We start from the raw sequence: 14,791 nt of genomic DNA, 5'->3' as shown, positions 1-14,791 counted from the left end.
AATAAGGATGAAGGAAGAGAGATCCAAGATGGTAGAGTAGATAAATAATCTGTTTGCCTCCTGTGAACACATTAAAATTACAACTAAATTATAGAACAAGCAACCTGAATCCCATCTGAAGTTTAGCTGAATAGGTTTTATAACTAAGGATATAATGAAGAAGCCATGTAGAGACTGGTAGGAGGGGCAGAGACATGAAACAGGCTGGCCCCAAATCTCCAGGTAGTGGTCAAGAATTGGGAGGGCTATCTCAGCCATGTAGATTTCCCCCAGAGGAGCAAGGAACCCCAGCCCTACACTAGGCTCCCTACCCTGGAGTACTCCCCAGCCTAGATGCCAGAAAGAGGAGCCCCCACAACATCTGGCTATGAAAAACAGTGGTGATTCCCACCATCCAGGTGGGACTGAAGGCTGCAGGAAAACCAGACATCCTCTTAAAGGGCCCATGCACAGACTCACTCACTCCCAGGCACTCATCCTGGGATCTGGTGGAGGGACAGTGACTCAGAGGCATCAGAGGCATATAGCTGGCAGACTGAGTTGTAAGGACTGGAGTATTGGGGTAAGGACTGGAGGGACAATCACCATTTTCCCTGTGTGGGGTCTTCTTCCTGTGTAGCCAGCAGGTGGGCTACATCATTGCTGTGCTAAGCCCTCCCCCATGCCCATGGTCAAATCTAAATCTAAATCTAAATTGGACTAGTGAACTCCAATTGCTCCACTCTGATGAGTCCCTGAGACCCCACCTCACTCAACTTGCATACAACATGAGGCTTTATCAGCAGCTGAACCTTACAGGTGCTGACAGGTGTCAGTAGGCTTCAGAGCATCCTGACTTTTTGTGGAGCTACCCCAAGCCTTGTACTGGTGGCATCCATCCTCAGTTCCCAGCTTGGCTTCTCCTACATGCCTCTGGGTTTAGCACAGGCAGCCACCAACCACAGATCATTTTGTAGCTCCTACCAGGTAGTCCCTGAAGAGTCATAGGCAGTGGGTGACCTGAGCCTGCACTGGAGCTCCTCTTTGAGGCCCCAGAACCAATATATTTGGATCTTGGCTCCAGACCACAGTAGAGAACCACCCAATTAGCCCCACAAATAACATACAAAAAGGGTAGTTTCAATAGGCACCAGAGCCTGCTGGGGTGAATCCCACTCGGAGGGGTACGTCACCTGCACAGTAGTCCATGAGCTGTGGAAGTCGCCATACCCCACAGCCACTCAGCCTGAGGGTCAATCCCACCCACTGAAGTGCCAATAGCAATCAAGGCTCAACTATAACAGGAGGGCACACACAACCCACACAAGGCACATTTCTGGAGCACCCAGCACAGGTAACCAAGGAGACTGTACCTGGGCCCCACAGGGCACCTACTACATAAGGCCACCCAGTCAAGACTGGAGATGAAGCTAATTTATTTGAAACACAGAAACAAACACAGAGAGGCAGTCACAATGAGGAAAAAAAGAAATATATCCCAAATGAAAGAACAGGAGAAAACTTAAGAAAAAGAATTAAATAAAATGGAGGCAGGCAACCCACCAGACAGAGTTCAAAACAATGTTTATAAAGATGCTCAAGGAACTTAGTGAGAACTTCAACAAAGAAATAAGCAGCATAAAAAAGGACATAGAAACCATAATAAACAAGCAGTTCGAAATGAAGGATATAGTAACTGAAATGAAAAATGCACTAGAAGGAATCACCAGCAGACAAGATGAAGCAGAGGATTCAATCAGCAATTTGAAAGGGAAGGTAGCCTAAAACACCCAATCAGAACAGCAAGAAGAAAAAAGAATCCCTCAAAATGAGAATAGTTTAAGGGACCTCTGGGATAACATCAAGTGTAACAAAATTTGCTTCATAAGGGTACCAAAAGGAGAAGAGAGAAAGCGAGGGATTGAGAACCTATTTGAAGAAATAAAGACTGAAATTTTTCCTGACCTGGTGAAGAAAATAGCCATACAAGTCCAGGAAGCACAGAGAGTCCCAGACAAAATGAACTCAAAGAAGTCCACACCGAGACACAGTATAATTAAAATGGCAATCGTTAAAGACAAAGAGAGAATCTTAAAAGCAGCAAGAGAAAGGCAAGTAGTTACTTGAAAAGGATTTCCCATAAGATTGTCAGTTGAGTTCTCGACAAAAACTTTGCAGGCTAGAAGGGATTGATATGAAATAGTCTAAGTAATGAAAAGTAAGGACCTGTAATCAAAAGTACTCTAACCAGCAAAGTTATCATTTAGAATTGAAGGAGAGATGAAGAGTTTCCCAGACTAGAAAAAGTTAAAGGAGTTCATCACCACCAAACCAGTATTACAAAGAATGTTAGAGGGACTTCTTTAAGACACACACAAAAAAGATTTAAAAAATATAAATAACAAAATGCCAATAACTACATATCTATCAACAATTACTTTCAATGTAAATGGATTAAATGCTCCCATCAAAAGACATAGGGGACATGAATAGATAAGAGAACAAAATCTTTACGTATGCTGCCTACAAAACACTCACTTCAGATCGAAAGACACACACACACAGATTGAAAGTAAAGGGATGGAAAAAGGTATTTCATGAAAATGGAAACAAAGAAAAACCCAGGGTAGCAATACTTATATCAGACAAAACAGACTTAAAATAAAGGCTATAACAAGAGAAAAAGGACCAAGCAATCCCACTTCTGGGTATTGATTCAAAGAAACCCAAAATGCTACTTTGAGGGGATGTGTGCGTGCATGTATTCATTGTAGCATTGTTTAAAATGGCCAAGATGTAGAGGCAGCCTGGGTGTCTGTTGATGGAAGAATGGATAAAGAGGAGGTGGTACATATATACAGTGGAATATTGCTCGGCCAAGGAAGGGTTCTTGCTACCTGTGGCGGCATGAATAGACCTGGAAGGTATTTTGCTGAGTGGAGTATATTACACAGAGAAAGACAGATGCAATGTGATTTCACTTACAGGTGGAATTTAAAGAACAAAATTAAACAAAACAAAACAGAAACAAACTCATACATAGATACAGTGAACATTTTGATGGTTGCCAAATGGGAGGGGGCTTGGGAGTATGGATGAAAAGGGGAAAGAGATTAAGAAGTACAAATTTGTTGTTACAAAGTAGTAGTAATATAGTCAATAATATTGTGATACCTTGTTATGGTGTCAGATGATTGCTAGATTTATCATGGTGATCACTTCTTTAAGTATATAAATGCTGAATAACTGGTGTACAACTGAAACTAATGTAACATTGTATGTTAGCTATATTTTTAATAAAAATATTTTTAAAAATAAAAAATAAAAAAAACAAAAAGGATTTCTGGATCAAAGGGCAAATGCATAGCCAATTTTCTAGAAATTGACATATTATCTGGGGTTCTGTCGTTTTGAATTCCCAGTAGTGATGTATGTGAGTGTTTGTTTCCCCAGCCAGGCCAAGAATATGATTTTAATCTTAAAGCTAGTAAATAAAGCAATAATATTATAGTATAAAAAAATAATAAGGATGAGAAAATTTCACTCTCTGAGCTTGTCTTATGCTTTCCATGGCATGTTTGGAGCACTGAGTCCACAGCTGAGTGAAACAAGGGTCTTTGCAGATGGTTGAAGAACAGGACTACTTTGTCCTGGGCAGAAGGTTGGTGAGATCAGTGGAATTTTCTCACAATCTGAGTCACGTGGTACTTTATAAAAAGGTGCTCTACTAACATCAAAGCTGAAAATTTCACTTGAAGTCAAATTTCAGAATGATGACCAAGGACTGCCTTTTTCCCATGGTACTAGAATTTCTGGTTTTTATTTTTTCAGTTCTCGGATACTAATTTTTTATCAAAACTACTATTCATCATTTGTCTGTGTGGTCCTTAAAAAATTAGAGCCATATGCGATTTTTGCAGCATCCCGACTGCCCACCAATCCAGTGTTTGAGTGCTTTCTGGGTGAGAAAGGAATCTCCACCTCTGCCCAAAAAGATTGGGGTCAGAGGAACCTCTCTACTCTCTGCCTCTGGAATCGGTGCTCCACCTGGGTTAGGTGAAGAGATCAGGGTTTTAAGATACCTACACAATCTATCACAGTCTATCAAGGCAAAGTACTGCTAATAATGACAGAATTAAAAATCTTGACAAGTGTATGTTCTGAGGACCTCTACTTTGTGGAAAAACTATAGGAGTACAAAGGCTATTTTCATTAACAGAAGAATCTCAAATTATTCTCTTTTCTTTTTATCAAAATATAAGGAATATAGGTTAAAAACTCGATTGTCAAGGGTCATGCTTTGCATGAAAGCCCCAAGGTGGTCCTATAGTTCCAATATTTTAATTTGGATTAATCAATGTACATAAATATCTTGGTTTTGCATCCAGGTAGCTCAATCTGTAATGACTTGGCCTCTCCCTGGGCAAAAAGTTTCCTGTAAAGGGCCAAAAGGCAGGCAACGTGCTTTAGAAAGAGAAAGCATAAGCAGAATACAAAGCTGAAAATAGCCCAATTTAGTTAATATTTAACACTTTAATCTTTATATAGCACGTTGAAAATTTAAGATCTATTGGTGGCCAGTAAAACCAACAAAATTTCTTTAACATTTTAGAATCTGAAACCACTTAACAGTAATGGAAAGGCTGTCTGTTATGAAATGTGTTTAATCATGGAGGAAAAGGCTAAATTTCCAGTTAGGAAAACCAGCCACCCACTTGCCGTTAACACACACAAGCCAAAACCACCAGGCTAGAGTTCAGTTCTGAAATTTACAACAGCGATGACTCCGCCTACCCTTTCCTTTCCTGATTTTATTGTTAGTCAAGGAGTTTCCTAAATCCTAAAGACTGTTCCCTTGTGATGCCTGGATCTCACTCCTGAGACCCTGATCACCACTAATGGATTTCCAGGAGCTGGAGGAGGAGTCCTCAGCCTGAATACCTAGGTTCTCTCCTGCTGCCCACTCTGAGCTCTCTCACAGCCTGCCTTTCCTACTTCTGGCACCAGCTCTGCTCTCTCAAACCTCCACCTAACACCAAATTCCGTGCCTGTGTGTATTTAGATCCTGGGTCAACCTGAATTACTTAACTCTTGACTCCTCCCAAATGGTAGACTTGAAGCCAGACATATCAAGATGTAGAACCCATATTCACTCTACATTCTGCCTCACCCTGTCTGCCCCAACACATTGTTTATGATTTTTTTTTATCAGCTATAGTATAATAAAAATATAGATTTGGTCTTTATTCCTGACACCTGGCACATACCTCCCAAAACCGTTGGAATTTTCTGAGTGATAGGAGCGTTTTTTTTTTCTTTGTTCATAACAAGCACCTTTTCAACATACCTGAGATTATGCTAATGAGGTGAGTCAAGGTGGGCCCCTGGATAGCTTCAGAATGGGAGCTGGTCACCCGAGAAACCAACCATAGGACTAGGACATTAGAACTATGAGCCTCATGACAGACGGGGGAGAGGAGCAAGCTGGAGATTGAGTTCAATCACTAGTGACCATTGCTTTAGTCAAGCATGCCCATATAAGGAAATCCATAACAAATGCAGAATGACAAGTCTGGGAGAGCTTCCAGTTAGCAAATCCATGGAAGTTCCGGGAGGATGGCATGCCCAAAGCGGGCATGGAAGCCCCACACCACCTCGTTTCCCATAACGTGCTCTGTGCATCTTTTCTATCTGGCTATTCCTGAGTTGTATCCTTTATAACAAACTGGTAATCACAAGTAAAGCACTTTCCCAAGCCTGTGAATCACGCTAGCAAACTGCCAAACCTGAGGCGGGGTACCGGAACCCCTGATTTGTAGTCACCTAGTCAGAAGTATGGGTAGCCGGGGCCCCCGTTTGTGGCTGGCATCTGAAGTGGGGCAGTCTTCTAGGACTGAGCCCTTAACTGATGGGAGCTGTGCTTACTTAATGTCAGAACTGAACTGTAGGATACACAGTTGGTGTCGGAGAATTGGTGGCGGAAGAATGTATTTGAATTGTTGGGGGAAAACCACACACTAGCTGAAAAGGAATCCTTGTGTCTGGCTAGGAAGTGTGAAGGCTGGTAAGTTTCCTCCCTACCCCCAACTGTCTGTAGAGTCAGTGTGACTGCTGACATAGGAGAGGGAGAAATAGGGTTGTCAGCTAGCGACACAAGCTATTTGGGCCATCTAACGAAGGACACTCAATATGTGTTACTTGACCAAGTCTCTGCCTTGGAACATCTATTCTGTGGGAAGCCGATGTGAGTACCAAGACACTGCCACTATGCCCACATTCTTGGCTTTGTTACAAAGAAACATTATGCCTTGAAACAATGTATGACATGTTCGGGCTGAGGTTAACTGAGACTTGATTATGGCTTGAGGGCCCTGTAGCTGCTTTGATGCTGTGATTCATTCATTGATCTTAGTTTGACTATTTATACGTCAATGTCAAAGTCTCACCCAGCATAACCACAGAGGCTGCTGGATAAATCCACAAAGTAGACACTGGAGGATCAAGCAGGACTCACTGGTGTTTTTATACAGGGAGAAAGATACAGTGACATATGAAGAATTTATTGGTATGACCCCTACGACATCAGACGGGCCTCCTTATCCCTCAGAGACAGGGTGTGATTGGCTTGGGATGCTGCAAATTCTGTGGTCGCCGAAGCCTGTAATTGTTCCCAGTTTTTCTAATTCCCAGGGACTTACAAACTCATGCTCCTCTGGCCTTCTAGCTCCTGACATGTTCTCTGCTTTACTCTACATCTCCAGACCCAGAACTCAGCCTCAGCTTCTTTATGGAGAGAGAGAGAGAGAGAGAGAGAGAGAGAGAGAGAGAGAGAGAGAGAGAGAGAAAAGGGAGGGAGGGAGGGAAAATGGAGGCGGAGGAGGGAGGGAGGGGGAGAGGGGAATGGGAGAAAAGGAGCAAAAATATTTAAAACAATTGTTTTTCAAGTTGAATATTTTACTGAAAGCGTGGTGGTCATAGGAAGGTGTTATATCATTTACTTTATTCCTCTTCAATCTTTTTGGCCTTTTCCTCTCCTCTCCGCCATCACTGCCATCTCTTTTCCATACTCCTTCCCTCCAATAAGTGAAGAATGAATAACAAAATTTAAATGTCACCCTTTTGTATCCACTAATAATTTAATGGATCTAGATCAGGGTCAGCAAACATTTTCTGTAAATAACCAGAAAATAAATGTTTCCATCTTTGTGAGACATATGGTCTCTGTCAAAACAGCTCCACTCTGCTGTTATAGTACGAAAGTAGTGAAAGACAATACATAAACCATTGGATGTAGCTGTGTTCCAATAGAACTTTCCTTGCAAAACAGGCTGCAAATCCATTGGCCTCTTGGGTTTGTCAATGTTTGATCTAGATACTGATCATCAAAGGCTGCTAACATCACCCAAAAGAGACAAGACATTCTGTACCTCCTGATGGCAGTATATATCACCACCTATGAGGTCGACTTGAGGGGAGAAAAAAAAAATCAAACCTAAATCTGACCAAGTCTCTATATCTAACTACTAAATCTCAGGGAATTCGGGAAATATCACCCAGCATCAGAGGGATGCAGCCAGAAAAATAAAGACTCTTGCAAGTCCTATGGCACAAAGGACCTAGTATCTTTAACATATAACTGCAAGGAAGAAAAAATACGGAAGAATAATTTATGGATGAAAAGACACTTGTGACACATAACAGTTAATTAAAATATAACTAAAAAGAATTGCCCTCAAAACTCCAAGCTCTTGCCTAACTCTTATGCAGGGCAACTTACCATCGCTCTACTCTAAGTCTTGAATTCCCAAGCTCGTCAAGGGGTCTCCCTCAGTAGGACTCCATCCTCTATAGAAAGAACTTGGAAGCAATACTTTACCCAGTTTCTCTAGGAAATAAAAATTCTCCAGGAGACAGCGAAGAGGTAATTTCAGGCAAAGACTTGTCAAAACCCTGATCCTGTTTTTTTCAGTTAATGTTTGTTTTATCTAATGCAAAGTTCTCTATAAGGACATACAAAAGAAATTGCTTTACAGTTAGAGAAAATGGACATATTTTAACAATCTCTCAACTAATGAGAACACTGGAAATTGTCTGAGGAGATTTTATTTTGTGTATAGCATTTGGTAAATTAGTCACTTAACTTTTACTTTCTCTTTGGCTTTATTTTCTCATAAAATAATCATTGCCTATACCAATGCACAATCATTTTTATGCAGGATGCACAATTCAGAGGGCTATTAACTCCTTGGGGAAAAAAATGGCTGTTAATACACACATTTTTTCTTATTTAGATTTATTTCCCACCAGAGAACCATAAAGTATCCCAATTAACTATGAATCTTAGTTTGTGGTAAATGGGAATATCCAAAGCCCTCTTCAAACTTGAAACATATTTCAGTCCTCTGCAGTATAGAACTAAATTACTGCATCATAATGAAAATAAATTTGCTAATTAGCTCACTTAATCAAATTTGACTGAAGTGGCTCCTAGCAGCATACACCTGAGAGACTTAAGTCATCTGTTTCTTAGAGCTCATCACCTACAAGTGACATTTTCTATTTTTTGTTAGAGAAAAATTATTTGGCTTCCTCTTCAAACCTTAGAAGCGAGACTCTATGCAGTCAATAGTACTATGCTATGGTACTAGAAATCTGGAATAATCACTATAAGCCCCAGTTGGGCTGGATACTAGGCTGGGCATAGCAAGTAGATAAGAAGTTAACAAAATAAAAGATCAGGGAGGAGAAATAAAAAAAAAAAAATCGATTGGAATTTCATGAACTTATATGCTTCATCCTCAAGCTATGAAAAATAGAACCATGAAGAATTGCTTGATTCTGACAAAAATGAGAGCTAAACTCCTTCCTCACACACCCAGCTTGTGATGTATGACGTCAATTCTATCAATCTCAGTCTCTATGTATTCTAGTACAATTCTAGTACAATTCTCTAATTGCTCGCTCACCAAATCAAGTTTTTGCTAATTAATTGGGCTTCCAGTTATATGTCTACTCTTAGCATTTCCCTGTGTATCTGCTCTTTATCTGGTGCTTTCTCATGACATGTGCAATTGTTTCAAGTCTCAGACTTACTTGCTCTCACACTCTGAAGCAAAATATGACCTTGGGTGAGAAGTATTGAAGAGAAGGCAAGCATTATAAATTAGTTTCCTCAGTATTTAATCATCAGTGTTGGTGCTGAGATCCTGGGTCATTTGCTAAGATCCCATCTTCTGGTCCCCAATTTAACCTGAGCTTATTAACTTGTGTTTCCCAGAACTTCTGCCTAACTTCCTGCCTCTGCTTTCCCAGGTTTCTTAGCCTGGTTTCCTGATCTCTGATTCCTGAACACTACGAAGCACTGAACTTTTCCTTATCTAGAATGTACCTGTATCTCCTTTTCTAAGCCTGCTTCATAGAACTTAATACTTTTTAGCTGCCTGACATTCTGGTTCTTACCTGACTGACCTAACTTAATGGATCTCTCTAGACATTACCTTTCCTGTCATTATCTGTCTCTATGATTAAGTACCTGCACCAAGGTAGGGAAAGATAATGACTAGACTCAGTTATCCCCAAAAGGCATTTTATTTTAAATTACGCATAAAAAAATCAACACAATGGAGTTCTGATTTTAAATTAGCTCCTGCTGAATATAGATAGATTTTGTAATAAAACAAAAAAGTTGGATCATGTACATGTTCTCTGCTGCCTATTAAGGGCAAGTTTTCGACAGTAATTCAGGCATTGGGTGAAGTGGTTAAGCTGACGAGCTATTGAATCCAACAGATAGGTATTACAGGCCCCTTTTTGAGGTTTTGCTGTGTATCAGCTCAGAGACTTTGGGAAAAGTTTCTTAACCTCTCTGAACCTCAGTTTCGTCATCTTTCAAATGATAGAATTAGTACCCACTTGTGTTATCATAGGAAGACATTTGGTCTTTTGTCCCAGATTCCTGTCACAGAGCTCCTAAAATCCTTGAAATTTCCTGAGTGATAATGGTGATAGAAACATCTTTTGTTTTATTGCGGTGGTTTCAGGATGGGAGCTGGTCATCAGAAAGACCAAGCCTTGATTAGAAGCTTGGAACTTTTAGCTCCACTCCCACTCCCCAGCCTCCAAGTTGGGGAGAACAGCTAGAGATTGAGTTACTCAGCAATGGCCACCGAGTTAGTCAACCTTGCCTATGTAATGAAACTTCCAATAAAACACCTAAACAATGGGGTTAGGAGAGCTTCTGGGTTATTGAATTCATGGGTGTGCTAGGAGCATGGCATGCCTAGACAGGGCATAGAAGCTCCACGCTCATGGCCCTACATACCTCCATTTGGCTGTTCCTGAGTTGTATCCTTTAAAATAAACTGATAATAGTAAATAAAGTGCTTTCCTGAGTTTTATCCTTTAAAATAAACTGATAATAGTAAATAAAGTGCTTTCCTGCGTTCTGTGAGTTGTTCCACAGAATTATCAAAACTAAAGATTGGGTTTTAGGAATCTTTGAATTTACAGTCAGTTAATCAAAAGTACTAGTGACTAGCTGGGACTTGTGACTAACATCGTAAGTGAGGGCAGTCTTTCAGGACTGAGCCCTTACCTTGTAGTCGCTGACACTAACTCAGAGTAAATTGTGTCAGAATTGAGTTGAACTGTAGGACAGCCAGCTGGTGTGGGAGAGTTGGAAGAGTGGTGTTGGAAAAGAAACTGTGCATTTGTTGTCAGCAGTGTTATGAGTAAAAACCGTTCATTTCCACCTTGCAGAGCTGTTATGGAAATGTAATCGGATAATACGAGTGTGATCAAATAATACAGTGAATGTTTAAATAAAAAAAAGTTATTACAGTAAAAGACACATTGCCATTAATACCCCTCAAAATACTCCCACTCGCTTCGAACACACTTATCCCATCGTTCTTGTCACTTTCTGAAACAGTTCTGGAAGTCCTCTTTTGTGAGTGTCTTTAGTTGCGTTGTCATGGCTGTCTTGATGTCCTGAATCATTTATACTTTGGGGAAGAGACAGAAGACGTATGGTGCCAGATCAGTGAATTAGGTGGATGAGGACACACCATAATGTTTTTATTTGACAGAAATTGTCGAATACCAGAAGTGATGTGTGACAAGAAGCATTGTCTTAATGGAGGATGATTTACGGCACACTTTAAAACACACCTCTGTCAATAGTAGCTCACACCCGACTGACTACACCAAACAAGTCGAAACTTGTCACACACTGTTACTAAGGTTGGATGCCCTGCTTCCCGTATTGAAGATCGCTGCCTTTCTGTTGGATAACACTTGGCAGCAGCATTTACTATATTTTGTGATCACAATGGAAAGGCTCCATGTTACACGTCGCTTCTGGTACAGCAATTTCTGTCAAATAAAAACATTACAGTGTGTCTTCATCCACCTTATTCACTAGATCTGGTACCCTGAGACTTCTGACTCTTCCCCAAAGTCAAAATGACCATGGAAGGAAAATGTTTTGAATCGGTTCATAACATTGAGGCAGCCATGACAGCGCAACTAAAGGCACTCACAAAAGAGGACTTCCAGAACTGCTTCAGAAAGGGGCAAGAATGATGGGATAAGTGTGTTCGAAGTGAGGGGGAGTATTTTGAGGGGGATTAATGGCAATGTATCTTTTTCTGTAATAACTTTTTAAATTTAAACATTCACTGTATTTTGTGATCACACCGATTATAAAATGCTTAGAGCAGGGCCTAGGTCTTGGTAATTACTCTATAAATGGTCATTATTATTATTGCTATTGTTATTGTTGCTATTATTATAACATTATTATTGAATAAGGTTGACACTGTATTGTGAAGATCAAAGAACCTGATATAGATGTGAATGCTTAGCTACCCATAGCATTCAGATTTTCTTTAGGACTTTGGAGTCTTAAATCACAATAGTAAATAGTAACAATTCCGTTATAAATTATTTACATGCAAAAAAAAAAAAGAGGTTCTACTGTTTTTTTTCTCTGGCATTCCCTTTGGGGAGAGTACAGTCCATTTGAAGAACACTACTGTAAGGGCTTGGGCCAAATAAGAGCATTACTGTGGGGGGAGGGTGTCCTGGATGAACTTGAACTCGGATTCAGAGGCCAACACTGTTTGAGGGCCTAAACCACCAACAGCTCTCACCTATCTATTTAAATAAATTGATTTGCATGGGAAGAGGTGGCCTACAAGGAGGAAATTTGTGTTTGGTTGCCTGGGAAGAAGACAGGAAAATGGAGAAGACAATATGATGTCTATTTACTAATATGACTCCAAGAAGTAGATCTGATGCCCTCAGAGAACAGCTACAGGCAGACACTAAGGGAAATTTCCATGGGGATTTGGGAGGTATAAGACACTGCTGAGCCTTGGGGACCTTCTTTCTGTTTATTAACTCTCTGCTTGAGCATCCTGGAAGAATTCAGGGAACTCTTTTGTTCCTCAAGTGTTGGAAGCTTTGGAAACTTTGGGAGAGAGCCCCTAAGTAGACACTTGGCATTCTTACAGAGAATAACAGGTGGCCCACCAAGTGGATCCAAGGGAAATTTACTTTTACAAATGGGCTGAGCAGGAGGACTGCTTGTGAATAAATTCTCAACATGTGCCTAAATCATTCCCAAAACAACTTGGTTGATGGAGGGAGGAGGGCATAGAATTCCCATGTTGAGTATATAACAAACATAATATGCCACTTAGATTTACAGTCACTGGAGCCCAGTACCTTCTTGATTGTATAGTCCTATTTCTTAGCATGGGTTCCACGGCCAGGTCCTCAGGGTTTTGTGGCTGGTTTATGGCCTGGATGAACGTTGAAGGAAGCATCTGGAGTTGTAAGGCCATGGAAATAGTAACTTCCCTCAAACCCTGTGGCTTCCAAACGGCAAGCTCAAGTTCCATAAGACTAGAAACTCAAATAAAAGTACCATTTCCTTTGCTAAGAAAACCATCACAGTGAATTTCTTATGTGGCCATACCAAAGGTCGCAAACTGGCGAGATATAGCTTGCCCATAAGTTATGTTTGGCCAACATAGTGTTTCAAAAATTTTAATAGGTGTATCTTTAGATGGGGCACATGTCCTGTCCTTTGCCACAACCCAAACCACTTCTCTTATAGTGAGCCAGTTTCTCTCCTTTTAGTGGTTTGCTGGTTCCTGAAATCACTTGAACTTTCAGCACCTGCTTCTTTGTAGTCCCCATTTCACGGTCAGAAGAATGCAAACGTGTTAGTCAGAAGTAAGGTCCATGTAGCCCCGTTAGGAGAAAGAGCACCAGACTGCAACTGTGAAGATGTCCACTTAAAAAGTTAGTTCTTTGGGGTGGCTGGTTAGCTCAGTTGGTTAGAGCATGGTGCTACTAACACCAAGGTTGCCGGTTCGATCCCCACATGGGCCAGGGAGCTGTGCCCTCCTTAAAAAATAATAAATAAATAAATAAATGTTAGTTCTTCTATGTGCAACAAGTTGCTCTGAATCTCTGGGTCTCTTGTCTATTTTAGTGTAGAGTAGGAGAGTCAGCCGCTCTTCCAAAAAGCCCTCCCCCCGTTTTATTTCCTAATGCTATGTAATCTCAGAGTTCTTAATGGTAGGTTAGTGGGCTGATTGGCAAAATGCTAATAGGCTGGACAAGGAGTCAGGACCCTCAGGTTCCACGTTCTGCTTTGCAACTAGTTCACACTGTCGCCTTGGGAGAACTGCTTTGCCTCTTCAAATCATAGAGAAAATGAAGTGCTGTGTTTGATGATCTTCAAAGACCCTTCCAGCTCTTTCCTTCAGTGATTCCATTTTTCTACATATGAAGGGGAACACATTTTACTAGTGAGGACCATTGTTTCTGAAGAGAATTACTGTTCCATGACCCTGGTCTGGAATTTATTCTGCTTATAGATTTTGAAATGCTTCAGCTGGATTTATGCTTTTTTCTCTTTCTGGCCCAAGACTTTGTATGAAAAACAATTGCCTGAGGGACCTTACACAATTTATCCAGCATGTCTGAGAAAGCTTTGGAATTCAAGATCCTCTAGAAAGTTAGGGTAGAATTCTTCCTTGAACTGGGAGCTGTAATGGTCCAATAAAAGGATGGCAGCAGCAAATGGGGTGTCCTCTAGAATGATCTCCACAAAAAGCTCCTGGTGGGCAAACTATCAATTCTCTCAATGAGCTGTCTCCAAAAGACCTTGCTGTAAGGTGCCGTTAGCCAGCAGGCAACTGACCCCACAAGCTTCCATAGACTTCTGTCTCGGCCTGCCCACAAGGAGTATTGATCCTTTGCTCCCATAAAAAATTCTGGTCCCGGAGGAAGCTAATTACAACTTACAAAACTGCTATGGCAACACAACGGATATGAAATATGCCATACCATGGGCTGGAAACTCTGATTCCACAGTGCAAGTAATAAAAGAAAATAGATCTCCCCATCACAAGGAAAATGAAGTTTGGATTAGAGGTATATTGTGAGCACAAAGGATAGCTATTACCGAGGTTATAGAGTCGCAACTGCTGACACACTCACATACAGGCCTCTAGCTCTGTTGTCATAAAAGGATGCTGACTTCCCAAGAGCATATTTCTCTGTATTTTTGAAGGAGGAAAAGCCAGAATGTCTGGGGTCCTCTCCCCAGAGCCTCTCATGTATTAGGCCATGCCATCTTTTTCCACTTACAAATGCTGTGTGGGGAAATTCAGGCCATCCAGGAAATGAAACAACATATGTAAATATGCAAATGAAGCTTAAGGGATACAATATTTGTGTGTGTGTGTGTGTGTGTGTGTGTGTGTGTGTGTGTGTTTAAGTGAATACTAAGCTT

The 14,791-nt window shown here is 40.9% G+C and overlaps 1 non-coding gene across 1 annotated transcript; it reads left to right on the top strand.

Annotated features, from left to right (window-relative positions):
- Positions 1–13,306: 13,306 nt before the first annotated feature.
- On the top strand, positions 13,307–13,380 carry TRNAS-ACU (transfer RNA serine (anticodon ACU)). Its single transcript has one exon. It is a non-coding gene; the product is annotated as a tRNA-Ser (tRNA).
- The last annotated feature ends 1,411 nt before the right edge of the window (positions 13,381–14,791 follow it).

Source organism: Rhinolophus ferrumequinum, chromosome 21 (genome assembly GCF_004115265.2).
Source record: "Rhinolophus ferrumequinum isolate MPI-CBG mRhiFer1 chromosome 21, mRhiFer1_v1.p, whole genome shotgun sequence".
In the NCBI taxonomy this organism is placed as follows: Eukaryota; Metazoa; Chordata; class Mammalia; order Chiroptera; family Rhinolophidae; genus Rhinolophus; species Rhinolophus ferrumequinum.
The sequence above is the reverse complement of the archived record's forward strand: the minus strand, read 5'-3'. Positions and strand labels throughout refer to the sequence as shown.